Raw genomic sequence first — 22,974 nt, 5'->3', positions numbered from 1 at the left:
AGCGCCTGCTGACTGGCTGACGCACCGGCTCGCGCTGACCCACTGCCCTCGGCGCCTCCCCTGCTCCTCCTCGTGGTTCGTTCCGCTCTACACTCCTGACTGCGGAAGGCGCGTCCATATGACCCGGGAGGGGGGAACAGAATGTGGTCTGAGTCACTCGCCCACACTGCGCTCCGCCCATCCGCACCTGAGTAGGGGCAAGGGCTGTGACCGCAGTGTGACCCACGAAGGTGAAGGACTTTTTCTCACCGCTTTGTCCTAGGACCAGATGCTATTGGAACTAAATGGCGACCGAGCCCTTTGCTCAGGGATTTCCAACTCAGAAGAGCGAACCAGAGCAGCTCAGTTTTAGGCTGCCCTTTTCGAGGCCCCAAACAGATGGCTTGCATGTCTTTGCGAAGGATATTTCTGTGCCCCTACCTCACCCCGCCACACACACGCGCGCGCGCGCGCAAATCAGACCTAAGAACGGTCCCTGACTTACCGAAATTCGAACTTCCCTAATGTGGGTTCTTGAACAAGCCATTTACTCTTTCTGCGTATTCGTAACAATTAAATGGGATAAATATAACCAGCTACCTTATGGGGCTCTTTTCACGTGTCAGTATTATAATGTATGAAAAATGCCTGATAAGAGGAGACCCTCAATTTCAAGGTTTCTAAACTAATGTCCCTTTTAACACAGGGAATTATTCTAGAGACTACAGACTCTGGCCCAAGGCTTTGACCTCTTGTATTTGGAAGTGGGCCAGAAATTCTTTGCCAGACCCCGCGGACTTGCGTTTTAGTTGGAAAACGTCACTGGTGAGTTGGGAGACTGGGCCACTGCCAGATGGCAGTCAGAAAGAAGCACAGGAGGCTGGTTTGGCAGGAAGTAGAAAGCCTTCTCCAGGGGTGATTGGGAGGTGGGGGTGGGGTGAGGGTTGGCCTTAGATGGGGTGAATTCTGGAAGTGGCTCCTGCCCCTAGGGCTAATGTCTTTGCCACCTCACCACCACATAAATGTACATCCAGCCCTAGGAGGAGAGTCATCATTAGGCCTTTCCCACAAGGTAGACTTGGGGCATTGCTCCTGACCAGGAGGCTTCCGTTAGGGATCAGCAGTAAAAAGAAAGGTCTTATGACTCAGCCACATCAAGCTACAGCACAGAACCCAGGATGTTCACCACCAGCAGGTGGCCAAGGAGGAGGGTATTGCACCGCAGGCTGGCAGGGCTGTGTGGGAGTTGAGAGGTCTTGACAAGCAAGAGGAGCTACAGATCAGAATCAGGAGTGAGGAATGCTCAGCTGCTGCTTGCATTCTAGCTACCTCCAGCCGGCAGCATTTTCCACTTCCTGGAAGCAGAAAATTCAACCAGGGAAGAGCTACCTCCTCTGCAAAACTTCTGATGAGATCCCTGGTTATTGCTTCTTCCACTAAGGTCTCAAAGCACCTTTTGCAATCCTTCATCGTAACATTAATCCCACCGCGTGGTAAATGCCTATTTTCCTAATTCTCCCCTGCTTAGACTGATTTCTTTGGGACAATCTAATAGTTATTGAATAAATGAATTAATTTCCCCCCACCTAGCTCTTAGCCTGGCCCTAAATGTCAGTAAATATTAACAACATAAAATTGACAATATTGGCTACAATAATGGCTACTATTTATTAAATATCTACTCTACGCCAAGCCCTGGGAGAGGTGTTTTTAAATATATTATCAAGTTTTCACTTCAAAATAAGGTATTATCATCAGTATTTTAAAGGGAACAGCTCAGAGAAAATGAAGCATTGAAAGCAGAATTTGGACCCAGGGTTGTCTACCTCCGAAGCTTAAGTAAGCATGATCTCTGACACCAGTTCGTAACTTGTATTTCTCAGGGTAAGGTGGAAACCCTGCTGTGAAGTTGGAAACAATCACCTCTTAAAGCAAAACAAGAACCAGCCCTAAGACCATAGCATGCTCCCTCACCTCCCATATCCTCAGGACAGCAGGAAGATGTTCTGTCCCCTTACATGAATGCCCTCATCCAAAATGATTTCCCAAGAAAGATTGTTACGTGGTTCTGCTTCCTTCACACTTCAAACAGATAAAAAATGGCGCTGCCAGCATCTTATTACATCAGGAACCATGTTTGGCAATGAGTTTCACACATAGTAAGTGCCCTGAGTTTATCCAGTGCCTTTGCTCAAGAGTTCCAACTGCCATTAGTTTATTAATCCTCCCAACATCCCTGTAAGGCAAAGCTGGCAGTATTCTTAACTGGTTTTACAGAGTGTAGGAGCTATTTGGGGCCGCCATACATAGGCGTTACAGAAAGAAGCCATGACTGTGTGGCAAAAAAATATGAGCCCCTTGGAGAAGTGGCTGTAGATAAAGGTAAAGACAACCTAGGTGCCTGGTTCCTCTAGTACCCTTGCCATTAGTTGTTGTATATTCCTATCTGGAAAATGGAAATGGTTGTAGTACTTACCTCATAAGGTTGTTATAAGTATTTAAGAGTAACTTAGGTCGCATAGTGTTGGGCACTGGGTACATGTTCAATAAATTTTATCTATTATTAAAAATATTAACAAGGTGGTTAGCACCATAAAATGAATGAATGGAATGAGTTTGGAATCTGGTTCTACAGAGTTTGTTTCAAAATTGCAGTCTTTGCTATTATCTGTTGCTTTGTAACCTTGAACAGATGACTTAATTTCATGAATGAGCCTTATCTGTGAAATACGGTGAAAGTCCCCCAATGAAGAGCTAGAAAGTGTTTTTTTAAACTATCAGGCACAAATACAAACTTTTACCTGAGATTTCAGAAAGAGCCCAGGCTTTGTAACGTGACTGTGCAGTAATCCTAGCTCTGGTCCTTAAATTCATGACCTCTTAAAGGTTCCTCACCTGTAATACTGGCATGGCAATCACATCTCTCTCAAGGGGTTGTTGTGAAATATTGATTGATTAAATAAGACAATATATTTAAAGTGCCTGGCAAGGTGGGAGGTGGTCCATAAATGTTACTTTCCTATACCTGATAAGTGTTCCCTTTCAATGACCTAAAGTAAAGGAAGCAGCAAAGTGTGGTAGGAAACCAGCTGGGATTATTCATGGGTCTGCCACTGTATGGCTTTGGATAAATTACCTAACCTCTCTGAGCCTTCAGATTCTTTGCCTTTAACAAGAGACAAAGTTTGTCTACATTGCAAATTTGGGGGGAGATGAGAGTGTCTGACTCAGCACAGACCCTGCCATATAGTAGGGGTTTACTCAAATGGAAGCGACTAACAAACGCAAAGACAGGCCTTGAACCACCCTCATGGAAAGGATCCAGTTGGAAGCAACAATAAAAATTCCCCAACCGTAACTAAATGGGGTCATGAGCTGCAAAATAAGCGATACAAGCTCTACAAAGTTCAGATGAATTTGGGAGGTTCCCACCCAGCACTGCTCAGCTTGCCTGGTCCCTGCCAGTAGACCGGTCGAGGGAAGGCCATGAGAGGACCCAGCCCTCCCAGAGTGATAACCGTAGAGGCGGAGGGGGGGAGAGGAAGGAATGTACTGATTCACCACCCCGCCCATCCCCTACCTCTAATCTCTCTTCCGGAATTTTACAGCCCTCTTTTAAAGGGGCCGGGGGGGGGGGGGGGGCCGCGAAGGGCGGAGGGAGGGAGAGCCCCAGCTCCAGCAAGCTGCAGGAAACACCCCCACCCCCTTGCAAATCAGCTTCTGCAAGCAGCCCCGCGGAGTCGAGCACTGACCAACCGCAGTTTGCTTTCAGCGAGCAGCTGCGGCCTCAGCAGGCCTTAGAGCCGCCCCAGCGTGCTGTTTGGGGGAGCCCAGCAGGGAGGGAGAGGAGTTGTGAATTCCCGGAGATGTCAAGGCTCGCTCCAGGGTGGATCGGTGGGCGGAGTGTTTCCTCTCCTAATGCCGGTAGGAGCTGGAAAGCTCCGGGTGAATCACGGCTTGGGCCAGAATGGACTGGAAGACCACAGCCTCCTCCGGGATCCTTTCTTGAGCCCATCGGCCATCGCGATTTCCACTGCGGTCAGGGGTAACTGGATTTCTGCTACACAAGAAAACTACTTCGAGAGCTGGCGACCAGGGAGATGGAAAATTGAGAAACGGGGCTCTTTCTCTTTATTTTTATCTTACAGATGGGCAGTTGAGGTCCTGAGAGGGCAGAGATTTGCTCAAGGACTCGCAGAGAATCAGCGCTGACTCGAGGCCAGTACTTTAACCTCTGACGCTGCCCTGTCTGCTGGGTTCAAATTACGACATTTCTTGATAACTTGTGACTCGGTTTCCCTGAAGTAGCGAAATTAAAGCCTTTATTAATAACTTAAACAAGAACTGCTGGAAGTGAAGCAGCAAATCTCTGTACACAATGAAGGGGTTAGGAAGTAATGATGTTCATAGCTGATATTGAGCATTTGCTCCATGCCAGGCACTGTTGTTCTAAGCATTTCATATGTATAAACTAATTTAATTTTCACAGCAATCCTAGGAGGTGGGAATTATTATTAGTCCCATTTTACATATGAGGAAACTAGAATATAATGGAGTTTGGATTTTAACTCAGGGAGTATTATTCCTGGGTCCCACACATTCAGCCACTATGCCATCCGCCTTTTTAAAGAGAATGTAATTAGAATCTATCTACATTTCAGATGTTGGCTTGCCAGTATAAACTCATTATAGCAACCTCTTATAGAATGACTTAGATTATCAGTTAGTGTATAAATGTTTAATATCAGACAGTGATAATGTTTCTACACACAAGGACATCAAAGCACTAGCCCAAATAGGGCAATCAAGGTCACACTGTAAAATTGAGAGGATTCTTCCTCAATGATGCACAGTTTTCTTAATTCTTTCAGATGCTATGGGCAGAATCTGACTTCCTCCACAGTGGATCCCATTTCATTTAGTGGTAACCCTAAGTACCCATTCCACATCAGTGAGCCTAAATTTCCTACCATGTTTTCAAGGATCCTGAATAGATTAGCCCTCCTCCCCCAGCCCCTATAAAATAGGTCTATAAAATTCCAGAAAACAGAGTAGAGGCCAGGCTGGGATGTGGGCTGGTGAGCAAGTCCATTCCTTCTGCCTTGTGATGGGCCTGAGGATCCAGCAGTCAACAGATGCAGACCCTGCCCTCAAGAAATTGACTGTCTAGGAGAGAAATGACCATATCAACTGGCATTGACAGTATTATGTGATAAGCACTACAAAAGAGGTTTAATTGCAGGGGATATAAGGGAGCATATGGTGGTGGGGGGGGCGGGGGGAGGACATCTAATCAGCCTGAAGGAGGACAAGCAAAGGAAGGGCTATGAGAAAGAAGTAGCAGCTTGAATTTTCCAAAGAGGGAAGGTAGTGAGCCCCCCCACCAACCAGAGGTATCCAAGGGGAGGACAGGGACACAATCTCCAAGAAATTCTGGTAGGAGCAGTAAACCAGATCAATAGTTTTCAAATATCTGTCCTCAAACTGGTGCTATTGCATGGGAAAAGGAGAAGAATAAGGATACAGAAATGAATTTTCATATGCTAAATTTATTCAGTTTAAGGGACAGTCTTATTCTGACATTATGCCCTTTTCTTCTTTTTTTTTTGGTATTAAAATGTCCTTTCTTTTATGAAGCAGTGGTTGTAGTACATGATAGTTATTTTTCTTTCATGTTCTTGTTTGGTCAGACTAAAAGTTGGCTGCCATATCTGTGTCCCCTTTTTCATTTTTTAAACATTTAACTACTGATGACATTTAAACATCTGGGAACCTCTAAGCCAGGTGACTTCTAAGGTTCATTCCATCCCTGTGATTATAAGATTCTCTATTCATTGATGATTAAGGCCTCAAGCTAAATTGAGTTTGGAATCTGCAAGCCAAATCATTTTCAACAGACCCAGGAAAAAATAAACACATAAGTACACGAGTAAATAAAAGAAAGACAATAATTTGATACCCTCGAAAACATTTATTTTTCTTCCCCAACCACATAAGACTAACTGAACTTTTATGTAGACTTTGTCCCCTGACCCCCAGGTTATGCAGCACTGAAGAAGAGAAACCGCAAAAATAATAGAAGTGATGTGGGAAAAATCAGTTTGGTGCAGTTTTCACAAACCTTTAAAATAGAGCGATTTAAGTGATACGGGATTTCATGACCGGCAGCAGCAAAACTGCTGATGGGAACACTGCTGGTGATTTTCTGGTGTTTTTCTGAGTAGTTGGGAAAGGGAAGAATAAGGTTTTTTGCCTCCCCGTCCACTTATAAGAAAATGGAGGCAATGAAAAGCAGAAGTCTCCCATGAAGTCTCATTAAGAGGAACAAATGAGATGTAGTTCCCTTATAGATTGAAAACACAAAGCTCTGACAAACCTTGGGCAGGCCTTCCTAGCCAATGCTGCAGAAACTGAGTATTCACCAACACATCTGGCCCTGCCGTTACCATGGCGACTTCTCACCTTTTGCATTCCTTTACTTGGGGGTTGAGACTGGTTCAGGGCACATTTGGAATTTCATGTTTCTCTTTGGTTTCTATAATAGGAAAGACAGGGGAAAGATTCTAAATGGACTTGCCTGCAGCCTTGGCTATTTGCATTTTGGCTTGAGCAACATATACCTGGGGCTCACTTGGCAAGGAGGACCTGCAGACAATATCGAGGGAGTTGATATGACTTTAGCAGAAAGCCCAACAGACCTAGGTTCAAATACCAGTTCCTCAATGAGTCCACTAATTCATTCAAACAACCCTTCCTCTGGCCAGGCACCAGCAAATACGGAGAGATGACAGACTGGTCAGAGTCTACCCTCAAAGAGCTGGAAATCCACAGTAGATGACCACAAGACAGTTCTGTAAGTGACCTCACAGAGGCAGGTTCAGGTTCTATCACTGCCCAGAGAAGTGACCTCATGGGGAGAGGAGAAACAACACGAAACTCAAACCACATTGAGGAGGACTCTCAGGGACACTCTAGCAAACAAATCTCTGGCCTGCAAGAGTTCAGCATGTGGGCATCAAAATTAAAAGAGCGTGATTGTGAAAACCTTGTGTCTGATGCTCCTTTTATCTACCTTATCAACACACAAGTAAAACATACAGAATAAAAATAAATAATAGGGGAACAATGGTTAAAATAAATTGAGTAGATTGAAATGCTAGTGATCAATGAAAGAGAGGGGTGAGGGGTAAGGGGTATGGTAGGTAAAATTTTTTTTTCTGTTTTCGTTTTATTTTTCTGTTGTCTTTATTTCTTTTTCTAAATTGATGCAAATGTTCTAAGAAATGATCATGATGATGAATATGCAACTATGTGATGATATTGTGAATTACTGATTATATATGTAGAACGGAATGATCATATGTTAAGAATGTTTTGTTTGTTTGTCGTTATTTTTTTAATTAATTAAAAATTAACTTAAAAAAAGGTCATGCTTACAATTAAAAAAAAAGAAATGCTAGTGATCAATGAAAGGGAAGGGTAAGGGCTATGCTATATATGAATTTTTTTCTGTTTTCTTTCTATTTCTTTTTCTGAATTGATGCAAATGTTCTAAGAAATGATCATGATGAATATACAACTATGTGATTAAAAAAAAGAGTGTTATTAAAAAAAGTTAAGAGTAAGAAAATTTGAGACTTATACTATGACCTCAGACAAGTCAATTCCCTGTCTGAGCCTCAATTTCTCCATCTGTAAATCAAAGCTGGTAATAACTCTCTCACTATTGTTAAAATTATTACATTAATCACTATACAACCATGAAGCAAAGAGCAGACAGATCTGGATTCAAAACCTGAATCCCTCCAAAGAGGGAAGGTAGTGAGCCCCCCCACCTGTAAATCAAAGCTGGTAATAACTCTCTCACTATTGTTAAAATTATTACATTAATCACTATACAACCATGAAGCAAAGAGCAGACAGATCTGGATTCAAAACCTGATTCTTGCAATGCCTGACCAAGTGACCTTGGAAAAGTCTTGATTTTAATTCCCCTGAGTCTCGGTTTTCTCATCTGTAAAAGGGGGAATCTTAATAGTACTAACTCATGAAGTTGTAGCTAGAATTAGATGAGATAATGCACATAAAGCACACAGCACAGTGCCCAATAACATGGTACCTTCTTATTGTAGAGGTAGAGCTCCTGATATAGACACTGATGTGTCACAGGTCAGAGATCATTGTTATCATTGGTACACATGTAGAGAGCTTGGCACCTGGTTGGCACTCCATAAACAAACTTTTTGGTCACTTTCCTTCTGCTAGTCCACCTTTGGCCCCTCTCCAGCCTTCCTTGGCTATTTCCCTTCTGGTTCAAGGAGGTTATAGCTCAAGGGTCAGTATCACCTGGCCTGCAGCCCTTCTTTGCCTTGGCCTTAGCCCCTTCTCTGGACGAATGAAGGGGAGAGGGACTGGACCTGGCCCAATGTCCAGGTCCCTTGGGACTCATCTGGAGACCGAGGTGGGGGAAAAGGCAGGGTGTGCGTCAGCCCTGATGCAATCACAGGCTCATTGCTTGGCCCACTTCCTCCTCTCGGCTGTTTACCAGAGCCTGAATTCCAGAGGAACCCTGGGAGTGTGCACCAACAGCGGGGGTGGCTAGCACACTAAACCGTCCCTGCTTCGGGGATAGCTTAGAAAGAAAGTGATACTGAGCCTGTTTAGGCCTCATGAGCCCTGGGCTCAGGGACATAGGAAAGAGATACCAGGGGTCAAGTCCAGAGGAAGGGGCACGGAAGGCAGGCTTGAGAGGGAGGCACAACTAAGGGACAAACCACTGGCTGATGCCCGGGCCAGCTTCCAGACCCAGCTCTGCAGAGATCTATGAATAGGGCCTTTATCTAGCTCAGGGGAGAGGGTCAAAGAAGGGGGTCTCAGGTGACAAAGAGCCTCAGAACAAACTCAAAGGATCCCGTTCCTTCCTTGCCAGTAGAAATCCTGGCTGGAGACAGGCTTCTTATAAGGTCTTTGTTTTCCAGCCATTTGCCTAGGATCTTAATTTGATCCCTAGTCCCTCCCGAAGACATTTCAAGAAGTGCAGTGTTTAAAAAAAGAAAAGAAAAGAAGTGCAGTGTTGCACTGTGGTAAAGAGCCTGGGCTTTTAGGGGTCAATCCTCAACTCATCTAGTTACTGGCTGGATGCCCCAGGCAAAGTCACTTCACCTCTCTGACTCTCAACTTCCTTATGTCAAATGGGAGTAATCAGAGCAGTCCAGCTCAGAAATAAAGCCTGCAGGCTCAGAGCACAGGGTCTGGCAGATGGTAAAAACTCTCAACAACTGTTAGATATTATTTTTATTAAGACTTAGGGAGAGTCATAGAGGAAAAGCATGCCAGCATTGGCTGTTCGTTTCCAGATCCAAGCACTAGATTTTTTCTGAAGCTGAGGCCCAATTGTTCATCCTTCAAAATCTAATGTTTCTCAGTATCAGGAAAGAATTCAGCCTCCCCTCCCCCTGAGCTGTGAAACTGAGTACGCAAAGGTTGCTCAAACCCCTGAGTCATTCGGTAAAACTGGCCCAAGAATATCAGTGGATCAAGGAAACTAGATTCAGAGTGGGGAAAACCCAGCCGCAAGGCTGGGGCCTCTCAGGGCATTTCCCTCTCCTGGCCCTTCTGACCAGCTTTCACTTTGGGTTCCACATAAAGACAGCACCTGGCACCTGAGCTCTTCCAAGGCCTTCCCATACTCAGAATAAAGCATTAGCTATATGTTCTAGTTTGCTAGCTGCCGTAATGCAATATAGCAGAAACAGGATGACTTTTTAAAAGGGGAATTTAATAAATTGGTAGTTTACAGTTCTAGGGCCAAGAAAATGTCCCAATTAAAGCAAGTCTATAGAAATGTCCAATCTAAGGCATCCAAGGAAAGATACCTTGATTCAAGAAGGCCGATGAAGTTCAGGGTTTCTTTCTCAAGTAGAAGGGCACATGGTAAACACAGAGTTTCTCTCTCATCTGGAAAGGCACATGGTGAACACGGCCAGGGTTCCTCTCTCATCTGGAAGGGCACATGGCGAGCATGGGTCATCTGCTAGCTTCTTCTCCTGGCTTCCTGTTTCATGAACCTCCCCGGGAGGCATCTTCTTTCTTCATCTCCAAAGGTCGCTGGCTGGTGGACTCTGCTTCTCCTGGCTATGTCATTCTGCTCTGCTCTCTCTGAATCTTTCTTTCTCCAAAATGTTTCCTCTTTTATAGGACTCCAGAAACTAATCAAGACCCACCCAAATGGGTGGAGACACACCTCTAGCTAATCCAGCTTAACAACCACTCTTGATTAAATCACATGTCCAAGGAGATGATCTAATTACAGTTTCAAACATACAACACTGAATAGGGATTAGAAGAAACGACTGCCTTTACAAAACGGGATTAGTATTAACACATGGCTTTTCTAGGGTACATACATCCTTTCAAGCCAGCACACTATACCTGGGTCTCTAGCCAGCAGCCTGGACTTCCCATAGAGTCTTGTTTGACACAATCTCTTTGCCCTTGAACCAACCCTCTCCTTCCCTCCATTCCCAGTCTTCAGAAGGGCTGATACCCTGTTCCCCATCCTCACTGTCCACTCATTTTTCATAAATGGGGTCTAGGGCCACCTCTCCAGCAAAGCCATGTTGGCATAAGAGAACCCTGCTGTGCTGGTTTAAATTTATTGTGTACCCCAGAAAAACCAAGTTCTTTAATCCTCATTCAATATTACTGGTTTAGGTCATTTTTTATTGTTTCCATGGAGATGTGACCCACCCAGTTGTGGGTGGTAACTTCTGATTAGCTGGTTTCCATGGAGATGTACCTTCACCCATTCAGGGTGGGGCTGCTTACTGGAGCCCTTTAAGAGGGAACCATTTTGGAAAAGGCTTTAGAACCGCCAGAACTGACAGAGCCAACAGAACTGACAGAGCCCTGGAGAAGCCATTGAAGAAGCCATTGAAATGAGGAGAGAAAACTCATTTGTCACCATATGCCTTTCCAGCTGAGAGAGAAACTCTGAGCATCATGAGCCTTCTTGACAAGGTATCTTTCCCTGATGCCTTACATTTACATAGCCTTGCCTTAATTTGGACATTTTCATGGCCTTAGAACTGTAAACTTGCAACTCAATAAATTCCCCTTTTTAAAAGCCATTCTGTTTCTGGTACATTGCATTCCAGCAGCTTGCTAACTAAAATACCTGCCCTATTGCCAGTTTCTTGAACCTGCAGTACACATTTGACGTAAGCTGCTTTGGATTGAATTCTATCTCCTGTGAATCTCAAATTGGGACATAGTGACTCGAGTTCAAACACTCCCAAGAGTCACAAAGGTAGTGAAAATGAGTAAAGCAGCCCCATGAGAGACTATGGGGAGTGGTGGCAATTGTGGTGAATGGGGAATGTGATTGTCATCTATAGGTAGCAGCTGCTACTCCACTCTAGCAAATGGTTGCCATGGGAATATAGGCTCAAAGTTGTCAGATATTCAGATCTTCCAGATTTTTATGTGAAATTTCCCAAGTTTTAAATATTGGTATACTAATTCATTCTTTTAAATGTCACAAGCTAACTTTTTTTTTTTTTTTTGCTTCATTTTTGGCCTACATGGCTACCAATTTACCAGCTGTGCCAGGGTGTCAGGTTTAGGCCCTGGACCCAAAATGGGGACAGCCACTTTCTTCCAGGTGTATGGAGAAGCAGAGATAGCCCTCTACATAGAGGGAAGAACAAAGTCTGTTCTTGGTGGCTCCTTGCCCCCAGGAATGCCCACCTTTCCTGGCATAATACCTCCTGCCCTTTATTTCAGGCTCAGGACTACGTAACAGTTAAAGATATCAGATCTGAAGTCAGACAGACCAACTCTTAGCTCTGTGACTCCCCAGCTGTGTGGTCTTGAGCAAGTCACTTCACTTTGCTGAGCCTCAGTTTCCTTCTCTATAAAATAGGGAAATACTATACTTATTGCATGGGGTCATTGTGAGGATTAAATAAGATATTGCTTGGAAAACTCTTATCACAGTGCCTGGCACACAGGAAGCACTGAGTGAATGCTAGCCATTATTAATAATAATATTAATATTATTTTATTTTTTTATTATAGTATTCCTCCTCATCCAAGTCCGCTTTCCCAGAATAATTTCTTTTGCATAACTCTTTGGGGATTGCCCATTTGCTCTTATTATTTATCACTATTTTATCTCCTTTAGTATCTTCTAAACTTTTTGAGGGAAAGGTCACATTTTATCTCTCTTCATATGGGGGTTGATATCCAAACACAGTGATTTTTACACAGTTGATGCTCAAGAAACATTCCTTGTTCGTACATTACTTGAAATTTAAGCTCCATGAGAGCAATGACTTTAACTGCCTGATTTACTCTTGTATCCCCTGAGCTTAGCACAGTGCCAAACACATACAGAACCCTCAATAAATGTATATTGAATAAAAGAATGAATGAATAAAAATAAATCTCCTTGCTCTCCATCATGATTCTTTAACATATCCCAGGAAGCTATAGATTCTAGAATCTCTGTATTAGCACCCCATTTTTCCTTTGGGGAACCACCTCTTCCCCACTGATAGTCCCCAAACTTTCAAGGTAGGTGACCCACCTCCTTTCCAGGGATGGTCATGTGACCCAGAACTAGCCAATCAGGGACAGATGTCCCCTAATGACAGTGAGTGGTTTCCAGATAGGCTTTTGGTTCAATCAGAGCCAATCAGAGCTGAAATTATTGGAAAGGAGAAATTTGCTTTCCACTGAGGACGCTAAGTCAGGCCAACTGCTAGTGGCCTGATTGAAGAGACAGCCTTCCTGGGAATGAAGCAATCATTGAGAAAGGCATAACTGAGAGATGTAAAGAGATAGGTTCCTGACAGTGTATTTTCAAGGCAGTGGATCTAGCTGTGTCTGAAAGCCAAGCCCTTGACTTTTCCGTCAACAAGACAGTAAATTCCCTTTTTCTTTATGTCAATTTGAGTTGGGTTTCTGTCACTTATATCCAAAAAAGTCCTAATTAATATTTGGATTTTATAGACAGGGGGTTGTTAAGAGTTGAATTTAGTGCTCCTTAAAGATATATTGAAGCCCTCCCCCAGTACCTCAGAATGTGACCTTATTTGGAAATAAGGTCATTGCAGATAGAATTCGTTAGGATGAAATCATACTGAAGTAGGGTGGACCCTGAATCCCAGTACGACCTTAAAAGAAGAGGAGAAGATACACAGACCTTCAAGAGGTAAAAATCATGTGAAGATGGAAACAGAAACTGGAGTGATACGTTCAATGCCAAGGAAAGCCAAAGATTGCTGTCAAACATCAGAAGCTAGAAGAGACAAAGAAGGATTCTCCCCTACAGCCTTAGAAACAGCATCGCCTAATCAACACCTTGATTTTTTTACTTCTATCCTCCAGAACTGTGAGGCAATAAATTTCTTTTCTTTTCTTTTTTTTAAGTCATCTAGTTTGTTATGGCAGCTCTAGGAAACTAAGGTAGGGGTAATGGTAGATACATGCATGCACCTTTATAGAAATCTTCTCAGCCCATAATGATGGCCTTTCTCTAAGAACTGCCTCCTACCCACGCATTAGACTAACAGCTGTGTTCGCATGGCATAGCGCTTCCCTCCAAAGCCATAATTGATGGGACCAGAAGTATATTGCACAGATTCTTTCTCCTGGGGATTTGGATTTAGGACTGAAAGATCCTGATTCAGTCTGGGCTGCATATTTAAACTGAGGGGATTTAAAATTGGATGCTAAGAGAAGGCCACATTCGTGGAAAAGCAAAGGAGCTGATCTACTGAAGAAGAAGAATGAGGCAGACTGCACACAGAGAAGCAGAGGCCATATTTCCCAGGGAGAGAGAAAGAACAAGAGGGAAGAGATAGGCAGAAAAAGAAAGCGAGAGAAAGAGCTGCTTCCTCTTCCCTCACGAGACTAATTACGTCTCCTCCTGGGTTGCATGAGGTTTCTCTGTTCTTATAACCCCACCCTAAAAGGAGTTATAAGAACAGAGAAAAAAGCACACCCTTTCTGTGCTTAAAACAGCTCTTGATGGTTTTTATTTTCTTTCTTTATTCATTTATTTATTTATTTTTACTTGTAACTAAAAGGTTTTTAGGCAACCGTCCTAGGAACAAGAGTCTACAGCTAAGCTGTCCTGTGCACTAAGCTGACCAAGAGACATCCAAGCATCCATTTATTAACTGTGTAACCTTGGCCAAAACACCTGAACTAACTGAACTGGCTTCCTCCTTTGCAAAATGAGAATAATAATACCTCTGCTACTAGGTGGTTATGAAGGCTGAATGAGATAAGGTGAAAGTAAGAGCTTAGGACAGTGTTAGGCACAGAGAAGCCTATCAGTGTGTGCTAAATGTAGAAAAGGCACTGGGTCCAAGCATAGACCCAGTCTACTAGTAACCCCAGCAAGGACAAAAAAGACAGCATAAAGGGATACCCCTCTCCCTATCAGCACCTTTATCGTCTCACTGGTACCAATTTCTCAAGAGCCTTGAAGAGGAAAGGAATATCTTTATTTATTTACATGGGCAGGCAGCAAGAATCAAACCCAGGTCTCTGGCATGGCAGGTGAGAACTCTGCCTGCTGAGTCACCTTGGCCCACCCTTTAAAAAAATTTTTTTTCCAATATCTTTATTTTTAAAAATACCCATTGTATAATTCTATTCTAATGCTATAATCAGACAAGCGCAAATACATATGCATAAGGATGCTCATTGCAGTCATATCTATATTAGAGAAAAATTGGAAATGACTTAAATGTCCAACACTCTGTTTCCCTTAATGGATGATGGTACAGCAGTACATGCATACAATAGCATACTCTGAAGATTTGGAGGAGAAAACACACAATATTTTAAAATAAAAACAAAACATGGAATGAATGCAAAATGTTATGGGACATAATACAAATCTTTACTGAAGTTTTAGAGTAAAAGCCCAATATTTCAGAGCAGTTTCTCCCACTCTCTTATATTCCAGCCCCACCACATCATCTTACTAACCCCAGCCTGCAATGCATTCATCTTCTTTGCTTTTGGGGTCAGTCTGGTAAAAAAATTTAAGATGTATTTATGTAAGCACAAGTCCTGAGGCCTTTAATAAGTAGTAATAAGGATAGATGTCCCCAATACTTTTTGAGTAAAATTTTTTAAAAGCGGGTTACAAAATGTTGCCAAAGATGTTAACAGTGGTTATCTCAGGTCATGGGATTTCAGACAATCTTTCTTTTCTTCTTTGTACTTATATGTATCGTCTGACGTTTTTGTAATATGCATGTATTGTATTTACAATGATAAAAAATAAAACCGTTTTCATTAGGAGGGGAAATTAAAAGCATCCATGTTGAATTTATTCTTTCCTATATTGTCCTCAACTCATATTCATCCATATCTCCTCTAACACATACTCCTTCTTCAGGAAGAGGAGATTTTACCTGATTACCCAGTCCTCTGGGGAGCTGCTCCAGACAGAAGCACCTCGTACAGGGAGGAGAGCCTTTTCTGAGCCTGGCAGATGTGCTAGGCAGCTCTCTACTGTCCTCTTCTGGTCAGAACAGGTCAAAGCCTGATCCTGTTCAATGCAGCATACCCATGCACTCTTAAAAAGCCAAGGTCATCCGGAGAGGTGTGATTTCTGGCTACCCCTGTGGTCTCCAGTGTGCTACACAACAGCATCAGTGGCTCAGCACTCCACCCCGAAACAGGCCATGACCTGGGCTTGACCAGACTAAGCCTAACGACAGCAAGTCCATCTAGACAATGCTGTTCCCTCCAAGCTAGAGGCTCCCAGGAGAAGCTCTTTTCCAACTTCTGAAACAAGTGATGGAGAGCTTTCCTGTCTGCTAGAGAGCACTGATGGCTAGGACTTGGGGTTCAAGAAAGGAGAAGGTAGGGTTGCAGGAAGACAACTGCAATCATTCTAATCCCAAAAGCCCTTGCTTTTATATGGTTCTTTTTACTTTTCAAAGTATTTCCCAGTGCAACTTGATATGTACAAGTAAGTTCAGACAAGGATTGCTGGTACCAGCAAAATCCTGGAAACAACCTAAATGTCCTTCGGTGGGGAAGTATTTAGATAAAATGGTGTAGAATACACCTGACAAATAAAATGTATGTGCTGTTGTGAATGAATCGATATCTAAGATTCACTGTTACATGAAAAATAAAACAAGATGCACAACGGTCCGTATGTGTGTGTGTTTTAAATAAGGATCTGTATACCTGTAGATATATGTATTTAAATATGTATAGCAAATACTGGAAGGAAGTACCAGAAACTAATAGTAACTCTCTTTGGGGCTGGGAGAGGGAACTGAAGGCATGGAGGTGGGAAGGAGAACTATTTTTCACTGTATATCCTTTTGTACTGTTAATTTTTTTACTCTGTGCATGTGTTACTTTTACTAGGTAAAATTGTTTAAACATTTTAAGTAATATTTTTCAAAAGATAATTTATTATAATGAAATCAGAAAGACTTGGGTTCAAATATGGACTCTGAAACTTACCAATTATGTGATCTTAAACAAATCATTTAACTACTCTAAACTTCAATTTTATCATCTCTAAAATGGGCTGCGTCAACAGATCACATTTTTTCTTCTAAATTCATTCATTCATACATTTATTCAACAGAGAGTCATGAACTACTTAGTACTTGTGCCGGTACTAGTATGTGCCAGACATCGTTAAAGGTTCTGGAGATTCTGTAGTGAAAAAAAATTGACCCAAATCCCGGCCATAATAGAGCATACATTTCAGTGGGAAGACTAACAATAATCTAGAATATACAGTATTTTATATCATGATAAGTTCTGAGGAGAAAGCAATAAGGGGAGGAGACTAGGATATATCGGGAGAGGGTATAAAATCTTGTACAGCGTGTCCAAGATGATACTGGAGGAAAGACATGAAAGAGATGCAGAAACAAGCCATCTGGGTATTTAGGGGAAGAGATGTCCAGCAGAGTGAACATCATATACAAAGGCTCTGAAGTAAGAGCGTGAGTGTCTTGAGGAAAAGCGTGCGTAGCCAAGTGATGGGGTTTGGAAGGAAACTGGGAAATGAGGTAAAGGAAATCTCAGAAGCCAGTTCAGATAAGACCTTGTAGATTAAAGTAAAGATCTGAATTTTACTCATCAATTTATCCATTGAAGGGTTTTGAATTGGGGAGTGACATACTTGAATCTATTAACAATAAATTGAAGGGAAACAAAAGCAGAAGCAGGAGACCAGTGAGGAGGCTATTGCAATAATCCAGGCAAGAGATGATGGTGGTTTGATCAGGATGGAAGCAGTGAGGTAGGTGAAAATGTGATCAATTCTGGAGGTATCTTGAAGGTAGGGCTGACCAAGTGTGTTGTTGGATTGTAAGTAGGACGTATGAGAAAACAGAAGTTAAGGATGATTCAAGGTCTTTGACCTGTGCAATGAAAGATGCACTTGCAGTGAACAGAATAGGCTGAGGGGAGTGAACACCAGGAACTTAATCTTGGATGTGTTCACTTTGAGATGCCCATTGAACATTCAAGTGGATAAGCCAAAAAAAGCTGTTGGACATGCAAGTCTGGAGTTCAATGGAAATGTTCAACTACTTACTAGCTTTCCATTTAGCCATTTGCTAATCTTGTGACCTTAGACAAATCGTCTGACTTCTCAGAGCCTCACTTTCCCCTTCTGTAAAATAGGTATAAAAACAGTAGGTAGGGCAGTGCAATGGTGGCTCAGTGGCAGAATTCTCGCCTGCCATGCCAGAGACCCAGGTTCTATCCCTGGAGCCTGACCATGCCAAAAACAAACAAACAACAAGAACAAAAACAGTAGGTAATATTTGATGATACTGTGTATGTTGGTTCTTTGTCTCTATTGACCAATGAAAATTATCTAAAATTGAGAGTGCCCTATTGTACAACTAAGTGAAGATACTGTAAGACATGGCTTGTTTACTTTGGACATTATCCATGATGCTTAATAGATGGAGGGAGTTGAAGGGTACAACCAATGACTGAGAAGCAGAATGGTGAACTGTGACACATTTATATGATGGAATAAGGTGTGGCTACATAAAAAGAAGGATGTCTAGAGGCAAGCAAAGAACTGAATAATCCTTGGGGACAATGTGTTGTGTAAAATAAATGAGAAACAAAAGAACAAATTTGCTAAGGTCTCTTTCAGAAAATACTTGTAAGAAAATTGAAGCCCAGATTGTAAGTCCTTATAGCAGCCACATGTATTCTGAAGTTGTAAAATTTCAGAATTTTTTTCTAGATTCTGAGACACTGAACAATAAGTGCATCAGCAGGTATTTCCCTGGAACTTTTTGTTTGTTTGTTTTTTAAACTTTTTTTATTAATTAAAAAAATTAACAAACAAAACATTAAGATATCATTCCATTCTACATATACAATCAGCAATTCTTAATATCATTGCATAGTTGCATATTCATCATTTCTTAGTACATTTGCATCGATTTAGAAAAAGAAATAAAAAGACAACAGAAAAAGAAATAAAATGATAATAGAGAAAGAAAAGACTATACATACCATACCCCTTATCCCTCGCTTTCATTTACCACTAGCATTTCAAACTAAATTTATTTTAACATTTGTTCCCCCTATTATTTATTTTTATTCCATATGTTCCACTCTTCTGTTGATATAATAGCTAAAAGGAGCATCAGACATTAGGTTTTCACATTCACAGAATCTCATTGTGAAAGCTATATCATTGTTCAATCATCATCAAGAAACATGGCTACTGGAACACAGCACTACGTTTTCAGGCAATTCCCTCCAGCCTCTCCACTACATCTTGAACAACAAGGTGATATCTACTTATTGTGTAAGAATAACCCCCAGGATAATCTCTCGACTCTGTTTGGAATCTCTCAGCCATTGACACTTTGTCTCATGTTACTCTTCCCCCTTTTGGTCAAGAAGTTTCTCTCAATCCCTTGATGTTAATTCTCAGCTCATTCTAGGGTTTTTCTCAGTCCCTTGATGCTGAGTCTCAGCTCATTCCAGGATCTCTGTCCCACGTTGCCAGGAAGGTCCACACCCCTGGGAGTCATGTCCCACGCAGAGAGGGGGAGGGTGGTGAGACTGCTCATCATGTTGGCTGGAGAGAGAGGCCACATCTGAGCAACAAAAGAGGCTCTCCTGGGGGTGACTCTTAGGCCTAAATTTTAACTAGACTTAACCTATCCTTTGTGGGGTTAAGTTTCATGTGAACAAACCCCAAGACTGGGGGCTCAGCCTATAGCTTTGGTTGTCCACACTGCTTGTGAGAATATCAAGAATTCAACCTGGGGAAGTTGAATTTCTCCCCACTCTCACCATTCCCCGAAGGGGGCTTGCAAATACTTTTCCAGTCACTGATCAAATCATTCTGTTTCCCTGGAACTTTGAGTAACTCTGTGACACCTAAGACCCAGAAATGGAGCGCTGCAGCCCTGAAAGTTAGCATAGCTATATACAGTAACAATTAAAGTAACCAAAAAAGAGATCAGGCCTCCGTTAGAGATAAAAATGAAGCCAATCTGGTTGGATGTAAGGTAAATTAGAATATAGGATAAAAGATGATAGTGTATATACTGTAGACCTTCACCTACCATATGAAACCAAAGGCGGAGAGGTTTATTATGTATACAAGCCTAAATTTTTTGTAACACACAATCTAAATCAACCTGTCTGGATAACTCATTTAAACAACCCAAACTCCTAAAGTCCAGAATGGGAATGAGGCCTCAAAATTCTGTATAGCTTCATGCAATACTAGGATGCATCTCAGACTATGGTGGGCTGATAACTAAAAGAGTCTCCTGAGGGTCTGAAGGAAAAAAAAAAAAAATGGAACTATTAAACTTTCCCATCTGGGAAACTCCAGGCACCCTCTCAACCAGTGGGGACTCACAAGAAAATACGCCAAGCCCTTGATTTTGAGCCTTTCTCTTATTAAAGTTATTTCTGTAGTGGAGAAGCTTAGACTACCTATAACAAGGCCTAGGAGTTGCCTCCAGGAAGCCTCCTTTGTTGCTTGGATGTTGCCAATCTCTCTCTTTCTTTCTCTCTCTCTCCCTCCCTCCCTCCCTCCCTCCCTCCCTCCCTCCCTCTCTCTCTCTCTCTCTCTCTCTCTCTCTCTCTCTCTCTCTCTCTCTCTCTCGTGCCCAGTCTCACTCTCACTCTTGCTCTCACTCTCTCTCAGACCAACTCTGCAAGGAAAATCATTACCGTTCCCCCTATGTGGGACATGACATCCAAGGGTGAAAATCCCCCTGATAATGCGGCATGTGACTCCCGGGGATGAGTCTGGTCCTGGCGCTGTGAGATTGACAACGCCTTCCTAACCAAAAAGGGGAAAAAGAGGTATAATAAAATAAGGCATCAGTGATTAAGAGAGATCAAACTGAGTCAAGAGGCTATTCTTGAGGCTACTCTTATGCAACCTTCAGTTAGACAGGGCTATTTGCCATCGTTTGCTAAACCCTAACCAACATCACTCCTGTTAACTCCTAAGAAGAACACCTAGGGCTTGAACTGATACTCTATTAAAATGTTATGCACTAAGTTTGCTTTCCTGAAAACTTTAATTTCCAGAGGGTTCTTAGGTCAGGTAAATCCTGAGCCCAGAGGAACTAGCCTCTCCAAGATTATCAACTAATTATATCCCCCTATCCTTTAATTCAACACCCATTCTCAATGTGAAAAAGAACAGGCCTTGCCTAAAGATCCCTATAGATTGAGAGAAGGATCAAGGGAGAGGGAGAAGTTATAACAGAAAAAAACAGGATTTAGCAAATGAGTATGACTGCTGAATCACTATATTGATATATCTTCTAGCCTCCAGTGTTTTGGAGCAGCTAGAAGGAAAAATCTGAAAGAGTGGAATGGTAGCCCATGACAAACTCTGAAATCTGTTCTGTAACTACTTGTTGACGTGTACTTTGAGAATTATTGCTTTTTCTTTCTTTTCTTTGTGTTTATGTAATATTTCACAATAAAAAACGTTTAAAATAAAAACAGTAGTTATACCACAAGGTCATTGCAAGGATCAAATGCAATGATCAGTAAAGTAACTGGTTCACAGAAGGCTCAGAATAAAGTATCACTGTCATTAAGTTCAAATAATAATGTATTTTCCATGTTGTTTGTATGTTTTTTGGGCTTTTTTGTGCAGGGGCCGGGAAAAATAGTAATGCATTTTGTTGCTAGGAACACAAAAATGAAGGACACAGTTCCTACCCTCATTCACAATGAAGAAAATTGGTCAGAGCCTTCAACAACCTCTGGGTAACAACCATTCATTGGGGAGAATCAGCTGGTCCAGGCACCTGATTGGACACAGGGAATAAAGGAAGAGTCAAAGATAATGGAGAATTGGTCTCAGGATGAAAGCAGCTAGAGGGATTGGAGGGTTAAGATTGCTGAACAACCCTGGACTTATGAACCAGGGCTGTTCCCTCTACCTCTTACTTTCCCAGTAAAATAACCCCCAATCCCCTGAAGATGTTTAAAAAACGTCCAAAGTCTCTCAGGGAACAAAACACTAGATGCCTTGATGCTAATCATATCACCTCCCCATGTCTGTTTTCCCACCTGCTCCCCCCAGACTGAGCCCTGTCCTTTCACCAGAGCTGCTTCAAACACAAAAGCCCTGAGCCCGGTTCTTCTCAGTTCTTAGGTGCAGGGGAAATAGCTCAGAGACCATGTGTACTGTCAAAGAAACAGGGATGGCAAACACTGGGAGATGTGTGAACCAGCAGGAAGAGAAGAGTCAAGGAGCACAGGGGAGAGGACCCACTATTTCTTGAGTTCCTATTGGGCCAGAGGCTGAGTTAGATGTTTTCAGGGAAGAGAGAGTTGTTTGCAAGGATTAAAAATGAATCCACGTACAAAGCAATAAAAAAGAATCCATGTAAAGCACATGGCTGAGGACCTGGCACATAGTAAGAACACAAAGAGCACAATATATGTTAGTGTTAATTATTATTTTTATCTCTTTTAATCCTCACAACAACACTACAAGCTAGGCTCTAAACTGAGAGGCAGTTTGATGCAGTAGTGTATGCTCTAGTGTCAGACAATTCTGGGTTCAAATGCCAGCTCTACTAGAGTAACTTTCCAGGAACCTACAACCTCCAGATGGGTCCCTGGTCCAGATAAGTCCTGAAACTTAGCCCAGCCTCTCCAAAACATCAGATAGTTTCCATCTCCCTACTTCATATTAGTGACAGACCATTTCAATATGAGAAATTTAGAATTGCCATAGCCCAAACACCTCTAAAGAGAGAGATGGAAAGATCAAAGGTGATGGTGGAGTTATACAGAGAAGATAGGATTTAACAAATGAATATAAATGCTGAATCGTTAAACTAATATCTCTTTTAGTCTCCAGTATCTTAGAGCAGCTAGAAGCAAAAACCTAAAATCAGGGGAAAAATCAACCTCCCCAAGTTGAATTCTTGATATTCTCACAAGCAGTGTGGACAACCAAAGTTATAGGCTAAGCCCCCAGTCTTGGGGTTTGTTCATATGAAACTTAACCCCACAAAGGATAGTCAAGCCTACTTAAAATTGGGCCTAAAAGTCACCCCCAAGAGAGCCTCTTTTGTTGCTCAGATGTGGCCTCTCTCTCCAGCCAACACAACAAGCAAACTCAGCACCCTACCGCTGTCTACGTGGAACATGACTCCCAGGGGTGTGGACCTTCCTGGCAAAGTGGGACAGAAATCCCAGAATGAGCTGAGACTCATCATCAATGGATTGAGGAAAACTCTAGAATGAGCTGAGACACAGCATCAAGGGACTGAGAAAACTTTCTCAACCAAAAGGGGGAAGAGTGAAATGAGGTCAAATATCATTGGCTGAGAGATTTCAAACAGAGTAGAGAGGTTATCCTGGAGGTTATTCTTACACATTAAGCAGATATCACCTTGTTATCCAAGATGTAATGGAGAGGCTGGAGGGAGCTGCCTGAAAATGTAGAGCTGTGTTCCA

General features: G+C 42.4%; 1 long non-coding RNA gene across 2 annotated transcripts; it reads left to right on the top strand.

The window, feature by feature from the left end:
• Positions 1 to 75: 75 nt before the first annotated feature.
• On the top strand, positions 76 to 7,117 carry LOC143663916 (uncharacterized). 2 transcript variants are annotated; one of them, XR_013166230.1, is made up of 3 exons: positions 76 to 230; positions 686 to 804; positions 6,744 to 7,117. It is a non-coding gene; the product is annotated as an uncharacterized LOC143663916 (long non-coding RNA). The 2 variants fall into 2 exon arrangements; XR_013166226.1 differs by lacking the exon at positions 6,744 to 7,117 and adding an exon at positions 4,128 to 6,230.
• Positions 7,118 to 22,974: the final 15,857 nt, after the last annotated feature.

Source organism: Tamandua tetradactyla, chromosome 2 (genome assembly GCF_023851605.1).
Source record: "Tamandua tetradactyla isolate mTamTet1 chromosome 2, mTamTet1.pri, whole genome shotgun sequence".
Lineage (NCBI taxonomy): Eukaryota > Metazoa > Chordata > Mammalia > Pilosa > Myrmecophagidae > Tamandua > Tamandua tetradactyla.
This window is presented reverse-complemented; position numbering and strand designations above follow the sequence as displayed.